Source organism: Varroa destructor, unplaced genomic scaffold (assembly GCF_002443255.2).
Source record: "Varroa destructor unplaced genomic scaffold, Vdes_3.0 BEIS01000005.1, whole genome shotgun sequence".
NCBI lineage: Eukaryota > Metazoa > Arthropoda > Arachnida > Mesostigmata > Varroidae > Varroa > Varroa destructor.
The window spans coordinates 4,651,550-4,671,793 of NW_019211458.1; the positions used below are offsets into that span (position 1 = coordinate 4,651,550).

At 41.9% G+C, this 20,244-nt stretch overlaps 1 long non-coding RNA gene across 1 annotated transcript; it reads left to right on the forward strand.

The window, feature by feature from the left end:
- Window positions 1-1,555: 1,555 nt before the first annotated feature.
- Window positions 1,556-20,154, forward strand: LOC147755196 (uncharacterized). The gene is made up of 3 exons (XR_015328315.1): window positions 1,556-9,442; window positions 10,461-10,633; window positions 11,042-20,154. It is a non-coding gene; the product is annotated as an uncharacterized LOC147755196 (long non-coding RNA).
- Window positions 20,155-20,244: the final 90 nt, after the last annotated feature.

Here is a 20,244-nt window from a genome sequence, read left to right on the forward strand (position 1 = left end):
TCAGAGTCGTGAGCCTTTCAAAAATAGGGAAAGTTAACTTCAGATTATTTTTAAAGCCAACGCATCCTTGTGAAAATAAATCGATATGCACAGTGATCAGTTTACTATCGAAATTTTGGCGAAAGGAATGGCTTCACGAATACATTCATCTAAAACGGAGTTTTGTCTACACATATTGGGCCAACATAATCGCAAAAATTTACCATATTAGCAATGCCGAAAATTACATTCAAATATCTATTTTGTTCTATCTATATTGTAGAAATATATTAAGAGAAAAACAGAGTGGACAAAAAATATCTTTTTGTTTAAAAAAAATCTCTGGACAGCTGGAAAGTCTTTATATTTGTTTAAGTAGCAGGCGTTACGAAAACGATTGGCTTAAGAGCGGATTTGACTAGGCAGCATTTTGGTACGAGGGCAACCCATTGCGATCTTTATCATTTCTTTAACATTCTATTATAATGCCATAACGTTACAATATGACTAAAATATGATAGTTGCAACAATAATAACTGTGTCCATTCAAGTGGCCTTATTGAGTACGTCTATATATGCTTAGAGACCGTATTTATGCCCCCAGCTGAAAATACGTTATATATACATACATTGAAATTTCGAATGATTTAGAAAGGTGTTTAGAATTCTATCACAATTTGCGAGGTAGTAATGCTAATAATTTATTTACTCCACCAAGCCTGATATTTCCTTCTCAGCTTCTGTATCTCCTCTCACGAAAGGCCATTTCGTCTATCTCTCTCACTATGGCTGCGAGGCACAGTGTGCGCTTGTATGCGGTGTTATCCATCACCAGTGCATTGCCTTACACATTAAGAGAGAAATTGTTATAACTAATATGTGCCATTGATGTGAGAGGTCCTAGTCAGTCTAGTGCGTTCGTCTATTCTGTCACTTTTTTAGTGTTCTCACTAAAATGAGCGCATTGCCCTAAATATTAGTACTTCCGTAATTCTTCGCTAATTCTTGTAATTATAATTTTTACCATCGGTGCTCTTATTTTTATTATTATCAATATTGAATACTCGAAATTACCAAAATCTCACTATGCCTTCGCATCGCAACTATTTAGGTACACCCCTGCGGATCTCGCCTTTTTCATGTTTTTTTTATAGTTAGTACGCCACTGATTAAAGCGCATCCGTGTAAAGTGTCAAAATCACACTAAATATAATTTTTGGATAATGTTTACGACGTTCTTTTCGTAACGTTTTCCGTTTCGACATATGGATTGACGTTGTAGTATGCGATCGGATTTATTCAATTTTTTTGTTCCCGATTTTTTAATCCTGCGCCGTATTCGCAGTGCTGTTCAGAATCTTTTGGCTGGTTGCTTATGCGGTCGGCGAACGTCGCTGCGGGTTGACGCTTTATGTTTGGAGAAGTCGTCGTCAATTGGAGTAACTTGATCCTCTTATCGTAAACTAACTTATATAATCGTATCTGCAAGTCTCGTAGCCTCGCATTTCCACTAAGTCTACGAGAGCGCAGGTGTCATATTGCAAACCATTGATGATCAGCATCGGCCCTTGGACTTTTGTATATAATTTAATTCATATCCCCAAAGACGACGGCGTACGTGTCATCACTACGACATCGTCTACGTGATGTCACACCCGATGTGATCTTTAACGTCGGTCATATTTCTTATCATATTTCGCCTGCGTCTCGACGATATTACGATAAACCCTTTATTGAACTTCGTCAACTGGTCGTTACACTGCCGGTCGTTGAAGGTCGATCAGCAGCGTCGATGTTCAAAAGTTTAGGTCTAGCTTCTCGCAGGTTGTACGCAGACAACGGATAATTGTTTTTAACGTTGCGTGACCTGAGGTGGCTGTGCTATGATAAGCGCATGCTTGCCTCTTTGCCGTATTGATCGTTCCTTTGCCCGTAACCGCTGTATCAGCTCAGTGCCACAAAAATACTCGCGTATGAAAACAAACCACGTGTGCACTGCAAGTACTACTTGGCCTCCAAAGAGCAAGATTGGAAAATTCATCAACATCAACAAGCACATGCGCATTTTCCGACAGTCTTGGTAGCTGACTGAGATGGCCTACAAATAGTTTCTGAAACGGTCATCTTTTCGGCACAGTTGTAAATACACCGGTAAATTATGCCTGTGTGGAAATGACGTAGGCGTTGCGTTGCCCATACCATGGTCAACTGTTCAAGTTTCGTTGAATGATAACTGATTTCTGTAGATGACATTTTCCGGCTTATTTCGTTCACTAATCGTAAGCTTCCTTAGTATCGTTGCAGCAGAACCGCACCCAGACGAACGGTACTAACTCGCCGCGTTAAAACTGATTTACCGGTTTTTTTTCCTTTTTCCAGCCCATTCATAGCTCGTGGGCTTTATCAACAGGGCACTAAATGGAACGGCAATGTTCGCGTACTCAGGCACGAATAATCAAAAGAAGCCGCTCAGCCTAACAAATTGCCGCACTTTTGCCTGGTCTTTGGGTTGCAAAATCGGATCACTTTATGTTACTTATTCCATGCGTTTTAAAGTCGAAAACCGAAGAACTTGACTGCCTTCATCGATAATTGCTTAGTCGCACTTTTAGGTTAGCAGCCGCAGGCGCTCGTAACGTTCGACGTTTGCCAATTGATCTCTATAGCTATCGTTCGCGGTAATCATATGGTCAAGGAATGAAGATGCTATTGGTCTTCCGGTTTCGTTCTTTAAATTTAACATTATCTTTGGCGTTGCATAGCCTCATCATCGTTACGTTACGGAATAGCTCGTTAGGCGTAAAGAGCAGCACTTTCGGCTGATATGGGCGGAACCGGTATTTGGAAATGCCCACAGGTCAGAACGAACGAAGAATACAGCTTTTTTCTACCGACAACTCGCAATACGCCGTGGATCAGTGGCATATGGAAACCATCAAACGATTTTTGCCATTCCTTTTTTTTATTTAAAGCACTGGACTCTCATAGTTTGTTTAAGATGGACTAATCATACCCCTGTTTGTCGACGTCATGCAGCACTTCCCGTTCGGCTAATGATAATTGATATGGTTTAACCGCCACTGGCTCGCTCCCATATCGAACTCGGTGAAATCTGGTACAACCCAATGAGCTTATATCTGCTATAAACACACTGCATACGCTACAACATCTCGCACAGCTTTTGCTTCGAAATAGATGGAACCTTATTTTCCATGGTCAGTTTTTCGAACGTTATGGTTTTTATCTGTTGCACTGCCGTTAATTCGCGCCTCCTCGTAATACCATGAACTTGTCATAGTGAATCAGACGTCCTTGTGGAGCCAGAGCATCCTTAGTAATATCCAACTTACATTGCTTATCGGCACCACCGTCTATCCATGTCTTAGGTTGCATAACAGCCACAGTTGTTTTTTTTCCAACAGCACTGCGCCTTCGATCGGTTTTACAGGCTCAATTTCAATAGAACACACACTATGTAACGATAGCACCATTTCTAACAGTTGCACTTTCCCCTTTGTGGTATTTATTCAGCTGGCAAATTCTAGATAAGAAATCGTGTTCAGCATCAATGCTCCGCTATTGCTATAAAGTGTGACTACTCCGTTGTGATCATCTCCTCGTCATCTTTTGGTTGGACAGCGCAACGGGCCGTATAATCCGACTATCGATACTGTCTCACCGGTACGCACATCATTTTGGCATATATCCACCTCACTGGGGTCACCTTCGTATAGATCCACACCATGCGCATTGTTGAAAGGGCGGTCTAGGCGCATTACTTACGTCGAAACAAAAAGGACTACCAAACTACTCATTACTAAAGGCAAATCTTGACCGAATCCAGAGGGACCAGTTTGCTCTACTCTCTAAGGGCTATATTATTCTGTTTGTTGTACAAGTAATTCAGCATGAGAAATTATCATTGCAACGGTTTGCGCCCGCGAATGGCTCCCTAATAGCTGTCCTTTAGTCAGAGCCGCGTCCCTGATTGTAGTTTTTTGTTGCCAGTGTTTTGTTGTTTAGATCGTGCCCCAAATTGTTTTACCTATGGAGACAAGACTATCGAATAAGGAAACACTTTTGCACGCAACGATTTCAATAAGTTTTTACTCCACTCGCGGTTATTCGTTGCTCTCCGGCGTTGCATTGACTGCTATTTCGTTGACACACTGTGCTGTTGTGTGCTCATCGGTGCCGTTCGTTCGCCAGTGTCTCCAGATTGTACGCGTCACGTATATATGGAAACTCCTTAATTGTGTAATTGAGTTCGTGGTAACGGTAGCACCATAGCTCGTTACTGCGTGCATTGCCGTTTCGCTGCTATTGGCATCATCCTTTTTCATCGCCGAGGTCGTCCGTTGTGTACGTATTGCTGTTCTCCAAGCTGCTGGTGACAAGCACAGAAACACGCCGTTTCCTATCACCGATCCACGTCCTCTCCGCGGTGTATTTAGTGCCGCTTTAGCCTGTGGCGCGGTTTAATTAAGTGAAAGATATGCTTTCGTTGAGGCGGTGTTAGCTGTCTGCTCGCTGCCAGGGTCTTTTGCAAGTATTGCGATTAGATCCCTGTGTGGTCCACGTTGTCTTCCGCGTCTAATACTCGCCATCACTCCATAACCAAGGCTGTTGTTGTCGCTATGCGTGCGACTCTATCCAATGCGCTAGACATTGCAATTCGTAATTTACTCAAATTTTGTTTCTTTAACGCGACGATCGGCATTTTGGATTGCAACGCTATCGCTTTTTCTCGTACAGCTTAATTCTTTACCTATTTGTCTCTTCCTTGCACATATCCATGTATGCGGCCCCAATAATATATATATATATATATATATATATCCTGTTCCGGCCGTCTGCGGCCGAAATATTCTCCGGTTGGCCGACTAATCGCCGGTCGCGAGTGGTCGAACCTCGGTTGTTCCAAACTTTGTGGTGGCAGTGGTGAAATCGCAAAACGCAGAAAAATGAGTAATCTAGCTCGCCCTTCCTTGGGGAAATTACAGCAAGCTGGAGTTGCAGGAGTCTCGAGTTTGACGGCGGCTAGCAGAAATTGTTGCTAGGACAGAGTAGCGCAGCGAGTGCCGCACTGTCTCTGCGGTTTCGTTTTGGCGTAGTACGACCTACAAATCTTGTCCGGGGCGGATATCTATGAGGTTTTTAAAAAACAACGGGTAAACGTTTTCCCCATACAAAATCGGCTGTTATGAGGAGTTTTTCAAAAGTGTAAAGACGAAACGGTTCTTTGAAGACTTTATGAAGACAAAAAGCGCTCTGATGGATGAATTTAAACTTTATGACAAGCACCCCGTTTTTCTGTGTAACAGTGAAACCCTTGAAAACTTCGTGGCAGTCCGACTTCGTATGATACAGGCGATTCGACGAAGGTAATAAAATGGATGAGCTTCCAACGAACGGGCTTGGCTGGACAAGGCTTGCAGACCAACGCACCGATATCGTGTGTTACCGCTACAAAGCAGGCGCGGCATTTACAGTCAACTGCACATGCATGCGATCATCGGGCCCAAGGCCTCGCTAGCTTCGTCCACAGCTGTCCAGTGTATTAAAACTGATGCACTGTCGGAGCTTGCGGTCGACACGAAGCTGGAATATGGTGGATTAGTGCAGGCCGCGCTGCACGCCGGCACTGAGATAAGTGTATACCGATCTGTGGTTTTGGGTTCAACCCGCCAAACGGGCTGCGGAACTCAACAACGCTCAGCAGCAGTGTCTGCCACAGATGCGGGAAATCAAGCTAAAAATTGGAGGGAAGCAGGTGAATATACTTGCTGTTGCCTACAACCTGGTACACAACATTATTTTTTGGAAACTTTTTATAGGCGTAAGCCCGTTTTATTCATTAAACAGTCGTTTGCCCCAGAGCCCGTCGGATCATATTTTTCTACTTGTTGCAATGATGACCGCTGAATCGTTAAAATAGGTGCTAACTTTAAGTTTAAGGTAGGTGCACTTGTAACGCCGGACAGCGTAGTGACTACAAGTCCGGAAAATAAGTGTGAGGTTTTTGGTAACTAATCTTGAGAAGCTGCCTTTCTTCGTCAGAGGCGCCACGAGGTTAAGCCGGGCTCAGAATTACGAGACACTTGAAAAGTTTCGACATATTTAATAAGTGGGCTAGCCGTATTGGAAAGGGTTCTGTTGGCCTGATCAATATTATTCGGTCGAGTTGTCTGGTCGAAGCGAAAACACTTTTTTTAGAATGCACGTCATCCCGACGGATGGCCAGCCCTTTTTGCTGGATAACAACTTTTTGCTCCTAAGCATCACCTGTCGTCCTCTAAGAAAGAAAGGTGATTTGATCCGGTTTTATGTAGACTAGTGAAGGTTGAACGCAGCGAAGTAAGAGGACGCAGTGAAAGGAAGACGTACTCGACGCATTGAGAAGAGCACAAATATTTTCCGTTTTAGATCCGCTGAGTGATTACCGGCCGATTCTGCAGCAATCAACGATAAGAAGTTAATAGCGCTTTGCACACTCAACAGATTGTATCAATTCAAGGCGGATGCTCTTTGAAACGTCAGGCGCTCCATTCGAGCGCTTAATGAACAAGCTATGATATCAAGTGACTTTGGTTTACTTAAATGATGGTAACCTTTTCCAGAAAGGTCCAGAAATTTTGAATAACTCCTCGCAAGTACTTTGTTTAGCGCACTACGAATATACATTTTAAAGCGTCAACATATTCCGAACCTTGATTATACAGCCTTGTGTAAGGTATCTTCCTTGACTCAGAGCAGGCAATCGTTATAGGTACTTCTGAGCCCTCTACAACCCCCTTTACATGCATACTTTTCTGAGGCTGGCAGCATACTACCGTCGTTTTTGCGAGGTTGCCGGAACCGCCAATTCGTTGTATGACTTGTTAAAAGCTAAACGTCCGTTAGCCACCCTGCGCTAAGAATTTCTTATTCTGAAAAAGGCCCTCGCAGACATGCCAATTGTGCAGTGCTTTCAAGAGATTTACACAGGAAGGTACAAGGTGTGGGTGTAAAAGAACAGCACTGTTTACCCTTTAAAATCGCTACGGGGCCTGTTTATGGCCCCATAGATCATCGTATCTGAGGTTTGAAAAGTGGTCCACATTGGACTTCCCCTCCTTTAAAACAACACCCCCTTAGCGCGGGCGTTTGGAATCCCGTCCTTCTATGCTGCTCTCGCTACCAGTACGACACATATCTAAAATTGCCGTCGAAGTTCAAGTCTGTATAAAGCGTCTAAAAAAGAGTTATGCAGTACATATCGATTACGCAAACCATGGTAGCGGCGTGTCGCCTATGAGATATTAAAAAACTGAATGGAGGGTGAAGGCAGTTCATCTGATGGCGTGGTGGAATGGAACGGGCGTGAAAGATATATTGTTTCAATAAATGTGTTTCTAGTTCCAGCCGATTATGCGGATATCAGTGAGCCGTCGGCTGACCATCAATAGCCAGAGGTCTAGCCTCGGCGTTGTGATTATATAACAAATCACTAGCCCTCACAAGAATTCGTTTTTGCGGCGATGAATCTTCTGGACGAAGCCAACTTAGCTGTTTTCCTGGTGGTCCCTAGGAGAGCATCAAAACTAGTCTTAACGCTCAATGAATACCCTAGCACCCATTTAGTTTACATGGACTTGTCGGAAGTTTCAACAGTTGTAAATAGGCAAAAACGTTCTGGCCATTTAGCGTTTTGTGGACACCGGTCGAGTAGTTTTGCTTGGCATTTTCTCAGACTCTGATCATGTAATTTGACTATTCCTTGTTATCATATATTTTGTACTGATTGTTTAAGCATGGATTTGACGATGAAAGGAAGTTTATCACCAAATAATACGAGAAATCGAAAAAAAAGCCGAGCAGGTTTGCTTTGGAGCTGCGTTACCGTCAACATACGTAATCTACGATATTCCCTCACACAGTTTTCTCGTGGCTTCTTGGATTTCACTAAATTGCTCCATTGAAGCCCTCTTTTTCGAAATTGGTGCAGGTTGCTCTAGTTCTGTTACAAGCTTTTTGGAACCTAAGTTATCTATCAGTAGTACTTAGGTTCACTTGTATTAATTATAGAATGGGCAGTGGTCGGCCTTGCAAGTTATTGCCAAGATCTCTATCACGTTTTGCGGTACTTAAGTATATCATGTTTAAGGACCTTTTGAAGCATATCGCAGCTCCTGCTAATGGCATCATCCAGCAGCTCCTTGCCAGTTTCTTGGGGTTTCAGTGGGAATTTATCTTAACTTTGTGTTCCGTGAGAATTTTGTATGTATTTATTCCTTTTAATATTGTTATTAAATTCCTTCTTTAAATCATCATTTTTTTTATTTAGTTAGTTCGTCTAGGCCGTCAGAGGTTTCCTAGTTTTCTCCGTAAGAAGCGGATTTGTGTGGTGTTGAATAGCTTGGGGCCTCTTCTAGCCAAAAATACAAGCAGAAGCGCTTTCCTGAGCAAAATGCATATGCTCCCTTAATCGAAGGGAGTTGTACTAAAATCCCCGTGAGCACCGCTTGGTTGCGTTCAACCGGGGTTTCTCCTAAGAGGCCAAAAAAACGTAGGAGTTTTCAAAACTAGAGTTCGGGAATTTGTAGCACATTCGCATGGCTGCTACAGTAATGCAAACAAAGTCACAAGCCTTCCAAGCCCCCCTCGAGTGCAGCCTGGGACGATTGTAGCAGATGGTTACATCGTTTTTATCATAAGTCGACCAGCTTGCCATTGTTACTTTGTCCTTTCTTAGTTCAGATAACGGGCTTTTTTATAAACCGACTGGTTCAGTGTTTATTGCACATTACTAGGCGAGGATGCCTCACCGCGACCTAGAATAATGTCGGACTCTACCCCAACAGTTGAGTTTGGATCTTGGAATTCTTGCAATCTGTAAGCTCCGTCTCTTGTTTTCTACACCACTCTACCCAATCGCTTTCCTTTAATTCTGTTGTTTTTCGTAGGAGAGCTCTGGCTAATATTTTTTCCAGTACCCTATTGTTCTCTGGACTCTGTAATGTATTTCACAAGGATTTGCAACTACTCCTTTAGTGCGCTTCTTGTTTTTCTGTCAATGTGTCCTTTCGTGGCTTAGCCTTGAACTATGCAGGGCATCAACATGAGTCTGACATAATCTCGCTACACAATATACGCGGTATGCCAGTGGGGTTTTTCTATTCTTTTATGTTTACCAATTTGCATACCCAGTGAAGGTTTGGGTTAAAATGTAGATAAATTGTCCCCCTGGCCTATCTATCACGTCGTTAACGTTTGGGGCTAGGCCTCGTAGAGCTTCTTCAGAGCTTTTTTCAGGCATTCTAAATTTCGTTGGTTTCTAAGGTCATAGTAGACCAGCGTTACCGCTGTTTTTCTTTAAAGTACCATTAGATGGCACTCGCTAGTACTGGTGATTCCAAAGTATCGCTTTGTATTCCTGTGTCACTTTGAGTGCGAGAATCACTTGGATCCCGTAGAGTACCCGGTACGTATGCTTTCTTGAGGTTACTTTCTATACCTATATTGATATTCCAAATTGTTTTGATCCGACATAGCAGCCCGCATTCTTCTTTTTTAAAAATTTTAAATGTTGGGCATCAGCTCAATGGCGTCTTTAGTCGGCTTGCCAGCTGCAGTCTTGATTTTTGGGTTTGCTAATGTAAGTGGACGTCGAGGTATCTAGCTGTCTTAACTACTACTCTGCTGAATTCTATTTGAAACTGTTGGTATTTCTTGTGCTTAATAAGGAACAGTGCTTTGCTCTTGGTAAAGGTCAATGTCAAACTATCTTCGCTCATCCATTATGATATCCCATCTAAGACGCCGTTTGCCCTCATCTACAGTAATTCCAGTGAACGCACACAACTGGTAATGGCTAGTTCTTTTACACTTTACTAGTTCATCGCCCACCGGCGGTCTCGCAAAACCCATCGTCAGAAGCAAGGACATATAATAGTAGTCCAAGAGTGAATCCCTGAGAAATACTAAATGTCATTTGGAAAATTGTACCATTACAGTGTAATTCGCTATTCTTGAGGTAGTTTGATAGCACATCATTTATATTTAAACATTGCTCTCTCTTAGTCTGAGAAAAACGACTTGCTGTTATATACTGTTGAAAACCTTTTTGAATGTGTAGAAGGATTGTCAGGAACAAACAGTCGCAAACACGAGTTTCAATGACTGCTTCATTTCTTCGCTGGCATGCTTAAAAGACAGATAGCCCAAAAAGCTTCATTTACTTTTGAAATTAGAATTTGAAATTATTAAGAAAGGTCCCTTCGTCACTGGTTTTTGTGAAAATTTTGGCGACTGAGGCGAAAATTAAATAATAGTTTTCACACGGAATGCCATTCAACCTTGGCACTCTGCTCCACTTGGTTCGCCGGCTTTTGTAACCTTATCTATAGTAACTTTAGGTGTGATCTCTTAATACTCGGAAGAGTCGGAAAGGCGAATGACATTTTCCTTTTTCTTTGTGTATGGACTTCCTGTTTTGATAGTTGAGCCTAGAGTGACTGGTCTTGATTGTAAGCCAACCCAAGAGGGTTTTGGAGTGTTGACCGGAATACGACTGTCAGCTCGCGGGAGGCAGAGGATTAATTAGCCTGTCTATCAACCTACTATCAGCTACGTAGTCCGCTAGAGGGCACTCAAATTGCTGACCAATGCGCCGGTAAATCATTCCGCTGTTTTCCTTTTTCTCAATTACTTCGACATCTTGCTAGATCTTCTATGCAAAACAGAGCATTGACTACAAGCTGTGGGGTCGTCAGAGTATTTCGTGACTTCTATAGTAATTAAATGCCGCTTTTAGGGGGCAGAGACGTAAGCTAACAATTGATTAAGCTCACTTATCTCAAGAGGAATCTGCAAACTAAAACTGAGACATTAAAGATGTAGAGTCAGTCCTTAGCAGCCCATAACGCATCTTTTAGAGCTCTGAGAGCTAATTCTCACGTAACTTCTGACCTACTTGAAAAAAGAGAAAGATAGATTAATCATAGCCAGTTCACCATCCAAACTTAATTGCCGTGTCTATTTCGTCTGCGATTAACTGGAGAGGTATTCTTTTTATTATCAGGTTTGGTGCCGTGGTCTCCCCCTTAAAGGGCCGGCCAGGACGTTACGCAGGCTTGCCAAGAGGTGAGGAAATTTCTGAAACCGCGGATGAGAGCAAAAGCAGACCTGCCCTTCGAAGTGAAAACGGATTTTCGGTGATGTAGTACACGACACTCGCTGGAAAGATAGAATCTTATGCGTTGGGCAATGATTTAAGCACAAGGAAAGTACAGAGTATAGAAAGAAGCGAAGCAGAAGATACCTATGCGATGGGCTCGCAGCTCATGATGAAAGTAGGCATTAAGACACCAACAAGGCGCATCCTGAGAAAATCAACTACTCTGAAGTTGCCTATCCATCTGTCGCGCGAAAGAAAAGGGGGACAAAGCAAAAAAAAGGAGGTAAACGAGATAGAGACAGATTTTCTAGTAGCTTACCAGTCAGCTACGGTGATTTACCGTTTATTAATAAGACACTGAAAGATCTGAGAAAACAAAGTAGCAACTGATGGTAAAAATATATTGACTGGCCGAATTATAGGCCAAGAATAAGGGACTAAGGATGAGAAAATTGTGAAATAAGGACTTACAAAGAAAAAATGATGCGCTGCAGTTACAGACCTCAGCACTGGTTGCACTAGTAGAGTATCGTAGCTATATAAAACTGCTCTTGGAAGAAAATTCGGAACTGAATTTTTTGGCTGAATGAAAGCCGGCAAGCTTGCTTAGCCTAGCCGTTCATGCTGGAACCCACCACATTCAGTAGATGTAACAACCACAAGCAGACGAAAGTGACCTCGGTAAAGCTACAACGCTCAGCGACTGCGAGGGACTGGCTTGAAGACTCTTTTAAGCAAACAACGCTTCAGATGGAAGCACCCTTGCAACGTGTTGGTCATACACGGCTTTTAAAAAAATGTAGCTCATTGGATCAGCTAACTATGCAATATATTTCAATACTAGATGTGGCAAAGCTACCGACGATGGGATCAGCATCCCTTGTTACACAGCAATGTTATTGAGATGTTTGAAAGTATCCATCTCTCTACTGTTAAACACTGGCTGGCCATTAGGTATCTGATAATGGACATGATGTCGCGAGAGAGTCCTTCACTTAGTTTTCTGACACTCTTGAAAAAGTTACTTAAGCTACGCGCAAAGTATCCAAAGAAGGAAAAAATTTGGTTTTTCATATTTTGGAAGAATCTGCTTTGTTAAGGCATGCTCTCGGCTGAGTCTTAGTCATGTCGAAATCTCAGCTAGAGAGGGGACGGAATTCCCTAGTGTACACAGCGAATCCCGCGGTGGAACAAAGAAGTAGATAAGTACACAGGGCACGGTCAAAGTTAAGGAAAAACTGACTTCTATAACTACTCTAAATACGATCGGGGATCATGTCTAACCGCATGAAGTCACGATGAGCCCGGTTATAAACACTAGGAACTTCGATATTATCATTAGCGTAACAGAGACAATACCTGGAGGCATGGGAACTTTTGCGGAAATCATCAGTTTGATGTGTATGACGTAGTTAGCCCCGCCTTTATGGTGGTCATCCGTGATGTCCCCTTTTAACGTGGGCTAAACGGATATAAAAAAAAAATTACGGGAGGTTGAAAAGATGCCCGAGGATACGAGAATTCAAACAGAAGACCCCCGTATGGGAAAAAGTGGCGGCTTGCACTGCCTTGGCACTATGCTGACATACGGGAAATTTTGGTGGCTCCAATTGCCGGCTAGAGAAGGGAATTTAACTTCCCACAGGCATCAGCTGTTGCGGGTTTGGCTACCTTGTACGAGCGTACAAGCATGGTAAAGTAGAATGAAAACGATGCTACAAAGACGGAGCAACTAGACGTTTAATGAAAGAATGCAACCGATACACTCATTATTGTGAATTTAACATGGAAGGATACGCTGCTACCTCCATGGTATGCCCTTAGTACAAGGAAGTTATTGAGACGCGGAAAAAAGCAATGCAGGATGAACCAGCTTAAGACAATAACTAGACAGGGGCAGAAGAAGTTTGAAGAATGAAACAGTTGCACAGAGTATGCAAAAAAATAACAACGTACAGCGACGGATGGTTGACCCATTGGGTACGATAGAAATCTGGGCCACCAAAAATTAATAACCATCATAAAGTGACACAGGTCAACTTCCACCGCAGTCGACCAATATAACGGTGGAGAAAGTAGTTTACAGAAGAGGTGCTAGGCTTACACTTACTAGTGCACCGGGCCTTGCCTCAGCACCGCCAAACCAGGATGAGAAGTGAATAGGGAGAAAAGTGCTTGCATACTTGACAGCTGCGCAATCCCTATTTTCCAAGTGGCTAAGTTGGCGTAAACAGATCGGATCGCGCAACGTAAGTCCAAATTGTTCGGAGCTGATTCAAAGTTTCAATTTTTTTTTTAATCCATTTGAAACACACCACACCTGAACAAAGTTTTCGTAAAAAGATTTTAACGCAGCGGCAGAAACCTGGGATTCTAGGCATCCGGGCAGTAACGGGATAGCGGTTCTCGAATCGACCGCTGCTATTAACCTAATCGACGCGCTGAAACTGACTTTCCATCGAGCAGAAGGGAAATTTTTTTAGACCTAATCGTGGTGGGTACAGAATGAAAGAATCTTGAACTATCGGATATTCTCAGAAAAGAGAAACATTAGCGAGCACCACTGCATAGAATATTCTCTTGCTTAAAAAAACATCACCGTTAAAATAGCTTTAGGCGAAGAAGCCCATAAAAGTTCAAATAGGTTTTATGCAAAATAATAACAGAACATGGTCCCACAAATGACAGAAAAGAGCTTCAACAAGTAGTCCTCAACGCTTGTTCTACATCTTCGAAAAGCAAAGTTGGTGAAACTAAAGTACTGGTGGAATCCCAACATAGCAAAAAGACTCGCTTAATTCGGAAGGTTATCAAGAGTGGTGGTATATGCTCCCTGAGCTGAGGGCTGCATATTCACAATGCCGAGTACTGCAAGCAACAAGCGGAAGTGCTGAAAGGTACTCCTTGACGAAAAACTTTATTGTTGTCCACACAAGACTATACGAGGCAAGATAAAAACGTTCTCCGGGTGAATACTATGGAAGAAAAAGTTTTGAAATTTTTGAAGAACTTTAATCAATTTTCAGCATTGCAGCTTGGATTCAAAAAATCGACGGGTGCACTGTTCTATCGACCAAGTGGTCCAGAGAATAAAAATTGCTTGCAGATCCAGCTTAAAAAGATGTGAGCGGCCCTCTGAACAAATCAAACGTTTTCAATAGTGTTTTAGTAGCACTTTCTGGAAGATAATCTTAAACACCATGATCAGAAGAGTGCTCCCATGTCCGGTCGGAGTAATTTCTAAACATTTATCGAAGAGGAGGATCATAAACACGAGAACTACTACAGACATGAAAGCGCACGCCCCAAAAGGATCCATTCTCGGGCCGCTGCTTTGGAACATAATACACAATAACATTTTTTTCTACCCCCCTAAGGGACTAGAAACTGTGGCGTATGCAGATAATTTAGCCATCACTCATCAGGCCAAGACGGCGTTTTTGCTCGTTACAAGGAAGAAAAATGCGACCGATAAATCGTTGCCTATCTTATAGGCAAATTCAGGTGATAAACGGGGTAAATACGTATGTGTGAACCTTACTAAGCTCTCAGCGGCAGAATACACGTGAAAAGGACAACAGCAGAAGCAAACTTGATAGTCAGGATTGTGCCGAGCATTCACGGGCCAACTTGTTGATGCAGAGAGCAGACCACTTATTGATGTCTATCACATGAAGAAGATGGCAGATATGATCTCGAATAGAAAACATTTTGGTAAGATGAAGGGAGTGCCTGTGCTGTGCATTACACAAGTCTTCCGCACGGTCAACACGTCTTGAGCGCCCTAGCCGAAACTCTACTCTGGGAATTAACAACTGAAGAAAGGAAACGACCGTGAGATAGGAGCGATGGCAGAAGGACGCCGGAGATAGAACAGGCGGAAAAGGAGGCGATTCAAAATGAAAAATTATATGAATAGTCATTCTGAGAGTTCATATGTGAAGGCTCCATCCCCGGATAGTCAGAAATTATTAAACTGCGTCTGGAAGAAAATCAATAACTAAGATCACCTATTCCCTAGCAGGATACGGTGACATGAGCTTGAGTCCAATCGTAAACACATTTTATTTCGTGCTAAAAGCCAGCCTACTGATGGAATGTAGTATCATACGTAAACTCGAAACATTTAGACCTTTAAACCCACCTTTTTAGATTTGCCAAGACCCCATAGAAGATGTTTTCATCATATTCTAAGGGAAGACGATAATGCAATTATTACGTCATTGACATGCCCAGTTTTCGAAAAGACCAAAACAGCAGTAGCGGCAAAAACAACCCGCAACCATTCCCTGAAAAGTCACATTTCTTCACAGATAATAAAAACTAGCGTGAAAAAAATTATGGTACCATGAATGGCTAAAAAATAGGCTTGGCTAGGGCTCGAGAAATCCTGTAAAAAAAGGACGTTTTGAAAGGCTAATTTTGGAACTGCAAATGTAAACGACGTGCAACTGGGCTTGTATAAGGGTTTGTATGAGAAGGAGAAACGGGAGGAAAACGGTAGGAAACCTGGAGGATATCCCCAGACAAATGGTCCGGCGGGCGTCTGCCATTTCTCTCTTCGGCCCCTAGTGCTGTTTAAACGAAAATTCGAGCTTGGGTAAGGACGTGAAGCTTAACAGGAAAAAAGGTTTTAGTGAGCGTAACGCCCAAAGTATAGGTTTTGTTCAGTCTGAACAGGAACGAGCCATTTAAACCATAAACTCTTATCGTCCGCATTATTTTAATTCTTCTACGCAATCTTTGATCTTCCTTATTCTGCTATATTGTTATTTCACTGTCACCAGCTTCCTTCTTTAAAAGTGAGTTGCGATTCTCTTGCACACTTTTATTAATGGTTCATACATATCAACCCTGCATCGTTAAGGGTCCCAACTTATCCAAGATTCTCTCAGTAACTCTCACTGTAGATTCTTTTTCTCGATGCAAAAGCTTTGTTTGATTTGCTTAAAAGCAGAAATTCGTCTTTCCTAACAGTTTTTTTTTCTAATTAGTAATTAGCTTGCCTGCTGCAATAACAATATACTTATAGAAGCTAAAGCATTTCACATACGTTTTTTTTCCTTTTGTTTACTGGCTTTCAACTACGGGTAATGCGGCGGAGTATTGCTTACCAGAAGCTTTTTTCTAGTGTGCTGCCTTTAACGACCTGATTTAAAACTTTTACCAAACTGCGTTTATTTAACTGTGTTCGCTCAGTGTGCTCATCCGCGTCGCCCTTTTTGTCCTGTCCTTCAAGTTCTCTATTTGAGATCGTAAGACGGCTCCGATTCGTGTTCTCTGTAAGAAGCCTTTTTCACGCAGGCTCTAGATTTATATACAGTATACAACCCAGCTTGCCGCATGATTGTCTCCGCCTGTAGCAGTCCACCTTCTTTGTGCATTCTTTGTATCCGAGGGTATCGCATTGTGGCATCCCTTTTTACTGCATGCTTCAAGTTAGTATTCTCGAGTCATGTGTCCAACCCTACTCACTGCCTGCTTCAAGTTAGCACTCTCGAGTCATCTGTCCAGTTTTTTGGTGTCTCAAACAGCAGGTAATGTTGGCCTATATCGAGATTCAATGCATATGAGAAATCGACCGGCCTGACGTATGACAAGGTCTTGACCGTTGTAGTACTCGGAAGTCTGAGGGCTGTGGACTATCCTTCATTTGTCTTTTTAATTAGTTTCTCAACCTCAGTTTTCTTTCGTTTTCAAAAATCTATCGAGTGCCACCTCAATGACTTTTCTTATAATAGTGTCTGTTAAATTTTTAACCATGAGTTTAATGTGCCTGCCTTGTTTTTGGTCGCCTTAACGTCTTCTTGCTCTTCGATTATTTTCGTAGTTCGTAGTTTCGTAGCTTTCCTCCTCTTTGAATGCTAATCAGACGTTTTTATTTTTTAGCTATAAATGGGATGGTAACACAGTGAAAACGAGGCCTATTTCGATTATTTGCTGTATCATGCTGCTTTCGAAAAAATTGAATGTCTCCCTGCGCATAGCGAGATTTATTTAAAGAATTTGGCGATTATTTTTAGTTCTGGTAGTTAGACATTCCTTCTTTTTCGAGCAGTTTCGTGCTTGAACGCATTTTGATGGTTTTTCGTAATAGAACCTTGGTCACTAGCACGTTGGGCATTCAGACCGGCGCAGCGCAACCTGTCGTTTCACCTGGCTACCTCTATTTTGAGTTCTCTAACCCCATCCTTTAAAAATAGCGCCAAATCGTTGCGAATCCTATCGATACTCCGTCTTTGATTTTGAAAATCAACGCCTTGTTAAATCCAGCCTTCTTTTACTTTTTCCGAAGGTTTTTCTATTTTAGGAAGTTCGCTTATTTGGTGTTTCGAGCAGCGTGGGCCAATGACCTGTTCAAGGTTTTGCATTTTGTCTGCATACAAAATATTCCCCAAGACTGTCTCGCAGGGTCCCATATTCCGCCTCCTTCCCGCAATTAAGGACAACATATCATTATCCTTCAGCTTTGATTATGATCTAGCTTGATAGACAAGTGAATGCTTCTAATGGCCCTCTGAAAGGTAATACCTGTTCCTTGAAGTCGGCCCAACTCCCTGAGAAGTTGACGGATCGCATCAGTAATATTAGTTCCAGCTTCAATTCCTGAGGCCATACTGATAACAGCAAGTCTGGGAACGCCTTGATTCTTGTTATGCTCAATGCCGCCCACAGGACATTGTCCCTGATGATAATTTTTGTCATTGTTCCTGCTGGAAGGGTCATGGAAGCTCTAAGTCGGACCACGTTTGGCGGCCCTGTTTTAGGGGGTTCTATGGCCTTATGGTTTCTATCGCATCTTTAAAAAAAATTACATCATTCTAAAAATTTCCCTGCGTGCCATGTTCGTTTGCGCGTACGCTTTCTCCCGCCATGTCTGTTTAATCATAGATGCCAAAATTTCACTAAAGGTAACTTTTTCTTTTCGTCCTGCACATCGTGGATCTGTTTGTTCTTCGTTGATCCTCTCACCGTATTGACTACGAAACATTGCCATGTGTTCTCTGTGGCACCCTACTTCCGCTTTTGTTCGTTCTTGCGTTTACCCCCCCCCCCCCCTCCCCTGTCTCCATCAGAGTGATGGCTGCCATTATCTGTTACGACCCTTTGAAAGTTTGGGTTTCCACAATTGTTTAGAATCAATCAATAAATCTATAAAAGGTCGGTGCAGAGAATAAAAGCATGTCTGGCAACCAGAAACGGATATCACTAAAGAAATTGTTGCAGGGGTTTATGAAAAGCTTTAGACAAACGAAAGTCAGTGAGATCTTTATGATCATTATTCAGCAAGCAGTTCTAATACAACATAAACAGTGTAGTATAAAAAAATTCGTATGTTTGCTGTTTTGTATCTGACACTAGACTCAAAAGATTGTTGCTCTTTTTTCTGGGGAGCTTGTGATGTGATTCGAGTGATTATCTAGTTCAATCTACAGGTTACGCCATCCAATGGAAAACCTGAAAAAAAAAAGACAAAGAAAAAACGCTAGCTATTCAACGAGCCTTTTACAAAGCCATATTTTTTATAGCATTTTGTAGATTGAGAGAATTACAGTTGGATTTTTCGCAAAACTACTTTGATCGCGACAATAAGCCCAGTAATCCATATTTATTGAAAAAAAAGATACATATCTGGCAAAATTCGTTCTCTGTACGTTTATACGAATTTTTAGTGTTAGCTTTCAAAAACACCCGTCCAGACTTCCATCCAAGGGAACACCGTTTTGACCTTGATCTGAAATAATTATTACTAAGAAATTCACGATTCTTTGCCAATAACGGCTTTCGCTTATAACGTTTCTCTTGCCTACAACTCGTAATAAGTCACTGTTCCATTTAAGAGTGCGTCTTAACAATTCACTATATGAAATTTATTTGAGCTTCCCAGACTAGACGAAGGATGGCTGCCCAGTGGTCACAGAGCAGTGAAGACGTTAGATGACGTTCCGTATGCTCCCGTCAGTAGCTGCTTCGCATATCCGTTCAGCCTTGTCTGTCAAATCGTTTAAACTGACATATATCCCTAACAGGAAGTTGTTGCTATTAGCGAAGTCAGTTACCTGCCATAAGTCCTATTTTGGGCGCTCTATACAGCTGCAGTAACACTGTCTTTTCGTTATAAAAGGTGGAACCTTCGTGTAGCGTCCTTGACGCAAGATCATAACGTACAGTAAAAACATTAAGTCAATACTGATTGCGTGTGGCATCGAGATATGAAACTGTTTCGGTTATGCATAATAGTTATTCATGAACACATATCTTTGCTCAGTTTGAATGCGGTCCTATTTTTCCCTTGGTGATAAATGGGCGAGAAGGGTCAAGTAACTACATATTCAGTTCTATATTACTATTATTATTATATAATAATAAATATAACTATGCATCTATAGAGTAATGACTATTCAAGTACTTACAGGTTTTCTTTAAAACGGGAACTAATATTAATAATAACACTTTAAGTGCAATTTTCATACACAGCGCCTTAACACATAAAACCGCAGGAGCTCAATTTGATAAACCAACGATCAAACGAAGGGATCTGTAGCAATTTTGTTAGGAGAATTAAGAGGTTCCATCAGTAGCATCTAGAAGGCAAGCTTGGGTGAGCGATACTCCCTAAGATCATTCTAAGCTCTTTAACAGGTTTTTTTTTTCAAAGTACTAACGTTAGTGTCGATTTTTGAGCGGTTCATTTTAGGAACAGCATTCGCGAGCCACTTAAGCTTTCTCTGATTGATTTTGTGATGTATACTTGTTTTTTTGGCAACATGTCCTACTTGGACCGGAAAGAGAATTTTATACGAAGCTGATTTTAAATAATTCTCTTAGGTAGGTACACGCACAATCGGGCGAACTTCTAATCCATTCTAGCAAAGAATGAGCCTAGGCAGCAGCAGCAGGTCTACATATTTTGAATTAATAAAGCAAGACATTATATTAAGTAAAGCAAGAATTAATAAAAATAAAAAATGAAGGTTAAGCATCTTATTGTCATTGTTGGTGCCGCCATAACTAAACTGTGTCTTCATTACTTTGATATTTTACTGCTGTCGTCTAAGGAAACCAAGAAGCGAGTATCCAGCTATTACTTGATATGGAACCTTTTT